At 38.0% G+C, this 5810-nt stretch overlaps 1 long non-coding RNA gene across 1 annotated transcript; it reads left to right on the forward strand.

The window, feature by feature from the left end:
- Positions 1–1069: 1069 nt before the first annotated feature.
- Positions 1070–3579, forward strand: LOC120786039. The gene is made up of 3 exons (XR_005706655.1): positions 1070–1123; positions 2151–2264; positions 3470–3579. It is a non-coding gene; the product is annotated as an uncharacterized LOC120786039 (long non-coding RNA).
- The last annotated feature ends 2231 nt before the right edge of the window (positions 3580–5810 follow it).

Raw genomic sequence — 5810 nt, forward strand, 5'->3', positions numbered from 1 at the left:
TTAAAGTGGAACAAGTACATGTCTCGAGGTCTGTGTATAAACTGATCATGCAAAATTAATTTTAATGAGCAGAACTTGAATTGTTACATGATGGCTTCTCTGTCGTCAAATGAAAAAAGGCCAAACTGGATTGTGAGGAAGTGGAGTGAGTGCTAGGTGACTGTCTAAGTAGAAAAGCTCAAGGTAATCTTTGGGTTGTGGTACAACTTTAATCCTCTCTTGACATTTTTAAACCAGTCTGATCCTGTTAACTCAACTGCTTTGGTTAACTGAAGTCAGGCTTTTCCCAAGTTCAAGTCCATTTGGCAGACATTCAGTTTTTTTGAATATGAAAGTAGACACACATGTCATATGTGATGAACTGTACAGCCAGTAAGATTTCACGAAAGCCTCCGCATTATACTGCACTCTAATATACAGCATTTCCAATCCAAGTCAACAAATTTCACAGTAAGCCAGCATTCACAACACCTGGACCCTAGGGCCTAGAGTCAAAATGTCTGCCACGAAAAAAAGTTCCGTTAGCAGCATGAATAACTTCAAATACAGAAAACCAGTGGCTACACTTACAAAAAAACCAAGAAGAGCACCAACTCGGAGCCATTAGTTTGTAGCAGCAGTGTGACGGCTAACTTAGACAGAAAGAGCAACGGTCAACGAGCTTGAAGCAAAATACGCACAAAACCTATCCACAGTTTTAGCTAGCAGCAGCAAAAAAAAAAAAAAATTTCATAAATGACTCACGTTTCCACGATATGGCCTCTTGAGAAAGGAGTCCATCCACCTAGAAGCGGTTGCTATCCACGGATGCCGTCAGATCTGAGGTCACTTAGGCCGCGACCTCCGCCTCTGCACGAGCGACGACCCCCCCCCCCCGGAGTCGCCATTGTGACGTGACCTACATGGCAGCTTGGGACGGAGCCTGACAACCGATCAGTTTGTGTCTCTGATCAGCTATCGATCTTTTACTTGTTATTCCTCAAAAACTGACTGTGCGGCGAGAAAATAAATGAATAAATAAATAAATATTCTGTGCGCTGAACAATTAACGGACCGTTTACCAGCCAGCCGGAAATGATATCTCCTCAAATTCAATAAAGTTGTGCCATTCATTGTAATAACTGTGAATTCAATTTCTCTTATTTTGTACTTGAATGTTGGTAATTTTTCTGGCGTTGTGCAAGTAAGCAAGCACTGTCGCAACTGCAGATGACACTTCTTCGCAGCAAGACGCTTAAGAAGCCATAATGCAATGTGATTTTTTGTTTGTTTGTTTGTTTGCTTGTTTTAAAGTGAGAAAATCACCACAAGGTCCATTCAAGTAGCTTTTCTGGAACTTTAAATAATATCAGCTGATCTTCATCTGCAGATGTAGTTTGCGCCAGCTGGCATGGAATTAGATGTTCACACTGTGTATTTGAAAGGCCCTTTGTTTGGTATTGGCTATATACAGTACTTGTCCCCACAGAAATAACCATTAAAATGCATTTTATTTATATATTTAAGTTTGTAATTTGAGGGCAAACCCCTTGAGATGCGTCATCCTGCTTTCAAGGAGGTTCTCAGAAACAAAAACATGGAAATGAACAGACGTTTAAACAAAATTTATACACCAGTACTGATGATAAAATGAGATAATGAGATAATGAGATTTCTGAGCTCAAGAATGGATCTTGACCTTAGAAAACGTTAGGAACTTGGGAACTTCTTTTTTTTTTTTTTTTAAGGAAGTGATCAAGAATAGGTAGCTGACTGACTCATCGTTGCAAAAATCTCAAGTAAAAACTGAGTGAATAAAATACGGTTAAATTAACAATTGCCCTATTTACAAAGAGCCTTACTATTTGTTAATTTGATAATCTGCCCCTTTCCTTTGTATATATGCAATGTACTGTATGAAACAATATCGTTTTGCTTTATAAGGGCATAGCAATCAGACAGTAAAGTACGACAACAGTGATTCTAGCCTTTATTCATTTTTGATAATTTGATTTCTATGTCACGGCAGGCTCATATATTGGGTCTTACATTTGCATCGGAGGGTAATTTTGTAATTTATTGTACCTCCTCCTCAACAAATCTCTCTCTGAACCTGAACCTTCAGTCAAATTAACATACTCATTTGTTTTGTAAAACTTTGTCCATTGCAGGCCAGTCACAGGACATCATCACTGAAGGAGGCAGCAAGCATATGACTGTACCAGGGATCTGTGTTGCAGGGTCAAAGATGGTGTCGCTGTGGTTTCAACTGGTCACCAGCAGAGGTCAGGAATAAAGCTGATACCGGGCTCCATTTTTAAAAAAAGTGGTTCCTCACTATAGCAAGTGAAGCTTTCGCCCCCAGTGCTATCCATTATCCCATGGGAACAATGTAAAAGCTGAATTAATTTAAAAGTTTATCTGAATGTGACCTCAGCTGTCTGGATCTCTCGTTGATCAGCAGCCTTAATCTGTTTTGTGAAAGAAACATTTTGCCACTTGGCCTTCTGAAATGCCACAATGATCAGCTTTCACATTTTCTGTGTAGTTATGTGTTAATGGTTAAAGTGTTATTTTCTAACATTATCATGTGAAATATCTTTGATGATACTTTTCCCTGTATTTATGTGTGCCAGTACTGTATTACCAGTAACTGTATGTGTTAGGGCTTCAGTATTCTAGTTTCTATTGGTAGAGTCTCTCCTTCCCACCAAATTTGCAAATACAGTATACAAATTATGCATGCATGCACAGGAAATGATGTGTTTCAAATGCGTAAGAGCAAATCTTACAGGAATTTAACGGCCTCATTAACTAAAGATGGTGTATAATTAATGTATTATTGAAGTAATACAGTGCAGTCTCTGTTCACCTATTTTTTTTTTAAAAATAACCTGCTGGATCATTTGGTGGGACATTTATGGGGACATTAGGTACATTTTAAGTTGTACAATCTGATGTATACAATAATGAAAATGTGTATTTTAGGCATTATTAGTGGATAGAATACATTAGAAAATAGAATAGAATTAGTCGAGGATAAGAAGCGCTTGTTTTTCATTTCCATTTAAATCCAGTAGTTGACTGGTCAGCAAACTGCATTATTGGTAGCTGCTGTTGTTTCATCAGGTCAACTATAACAGCAGCTTGGCTGATATATCCGATGTGATATATCTGCAAACATGAGCTTGCTCTTCTCGTTTTCCTGTGTAATGACTGCTCAAAAGAAATGCTCATGGCTTGTGGGGAGCTGTAAAGGTCGACCCGCTCTGTTTGATTCCTATTAACCAGTTTTGTGTCAGACCAAAACATGATTTCTGCAGATATACAACAAATTGGATACTGGTAAGCCACATTCATTCATTGATAGGTTTGCACACTGAAAAATGAAGACATGCACTTCAAAGCTATAAAAAAATATCTCAAGGCTTGTAATATCTGTTCTACATGAAAACCCTGCATTTTGCTTTCCTATTACCTGCCTCTGTAGCAGAACGTCAGACCGGCAGTCACAGGTGCAGCAGCAAAAAATAATTTTTGCATTCCCAGTGATAAGGACTTCCACTGTGAATGAATGGAAGAAGTTCAGGGAGTTCATCTCAAGGTGAGATAGCTGCAATATATTTATAAATATATTTCTGTACAGCCTTTGTGAGCAGTATTTCCCCTGCAAGGCACTCCGACTTTGAAACTCGTTTTCCAGTCACATTTAACCTAAAGCAACTTCTATATTTCACATGATCTCACATGTATTTTTAATCTGTAGCTTGTACTATGGTGTGCATTCCCCCTAAATAACAATACGTTTAAGTGTTATACGAGCTTTTGTTTGCCAGAAAGTCGTTTCAAGCAGAGACAAAGGAAGACACATTTTTTTTGGGTTTTTTTTACAAAAGCAATTAGCCTTTTTTAATCTTACATTGCATTGAAAATTTACATAATAGATTCATACATTTTACAAATAATTTCATCATAAAAATATATTTCTGTACAAAACACTTTTTTATTCTATATTTCATCTTTTTTTTTTCAAATGGTGAATATTTCCAAGGTCCCCAGGCAGGAACGACTTTAAGTCTTTCAAATCACATGGGTCTTATTGCGGTCAGTCAGTAGGAAAAGCTTGTGGCAAAATAGACTGAAGCTTAGAAAAAAATGACTTCTGATGAAGGGGAGGGCCGGAGCAGGTATGTGTTTGTATGTATGTGTGTATGTGTTTGAAAGAGCGTGTGTGTGTGTGTGTGTGTGTGTGTGTGTGTGTGTGTGTGTGTGTGTGTGTGTGTGTGTGTGTGTGTGTGTGTGCGTGCGTGTGTGTGTGTGTCTGTGTGTGTGTGTGTAGATGACAGGGAGGGTCCCATGGTTTTTGGTAGGCACTGTGTCAGATCCATACCGAAAAAAAAAATACAACAACAGCAATAACAACAACAACAACAGCAGCAACAATCAATCCAAACTGTAATAAAAAAAAGAATGTCACCATAGCGATGCAGTGCGGGACAGTCACAGCGTGGATAAACAAGAAAGCCGCAGCCACCAATGCTTTCAAATCAGTAATGACTTGAGAAGGAGTTTTCTGTCAGCTGGTTGCAGCTGGTGGCCATGGCCACGAGAGCAGGGGTTCTTACAACAAAGTAGATGTTTCCGCTCACCCTGGCACCCAGACTCATTAAAGTCTACTGGTATTAATCATGTGTTTTACCCAAACTCACTAAATTCAGTCTCTCACTCTTTAAACCAGACTCATCGAAACAAGGACCTGTTTTTTTTTTTCTTTTAAATGGGCACCAAAGCTGAAAAACAGTGGCTCATGCTCATTGATACATGTATTCCTGTCATGTAGGGTCCAATTAACATACTCTTGGGACGGTATATGGTGCATTTTCAGGCCCAACCTTCACACTACGAAAGTACTATGCTTTATGGATGTTACTCATGGTTTAACACAAAAATCAAACATCTTATCTTCTCTCAGCAGTGGTTCATCAATGGCACATGAAACCATCAGAAATGCCAACAACATGTGCATCAACATCCTCCGGTGGCTGACAGTAAATACAGTAACTGTGCCAGGTGTACAAAATGCTTGTTCATCAAAATAGGTGGCAGATCAGATTGAAAAATGGCTACTAGCCAGGGAACATTGAGCTAAAATTATTAGGTTATATTTCTATGAAATAAAAAACAAGCAAAAATAGGGGGGAAATATGATATCTCAGTGGCCTCAGTTATGTTTATGAATTTACTCAATTGTCAGCTTGAAATCTTGAGATCTTCTCCCAAATGGTCAGTTCATCTTAAAGCTACTGTTTCTGTAATAAATTACATTCAAGGCCCTTTAGTTTTTGAAATGCTATTTGCGGACACGAAACCCTGGAAAATTCATTAAAATCCATCTGTATCTTGTTCTCTACCTGTTCTTTCTCCAAACTCTAGTATAATATTCATGGTCAAACTTCATGCAGACCTATGATATCTGTCTTTTCAGTATTGATTTGAGAGACCAAGCAGATCTTTAAAACAAGAAGAAATCAAGATTCAATTATATACAACCTGGGAGTGAACCTCTTTTGATGGACCTTTAAAATTTACAGATCTTTTCTTTGAGGTTTTATGAACAAGGTTAAAAATAAGGTTATTTTTTTCAAATAAATTATATCATAGTATTAGTAATAGTTCACAAATAAATCAACTGAAAACACCCTAAAGGCCACTCTTCCCAAATGAAATTCATCCTCTGTACTTTTCACTCCTCAACGTATGAAAAATAAGGATGAACTGGTATGTCAGTGTACTAAACAAATTTGTGTAGGTGGTTTGAAACAACATGTACA

This window comes from Xiphias gladius, chromosome 24 (assembly GCF_016859285.1).
Source record: "Xiphias gladius isolate SHS-SW01 ecotype Sanya breed wild chromosome 24, ASM1685928v1, whole genome shotgun sequence".
Taxonomy (NCBI): Eukaryota; Metazoa; Chordata; class Actinopteri; order Istiophoriformes; family Xiphiidae; genus Xiphias; species Xiphias gladius.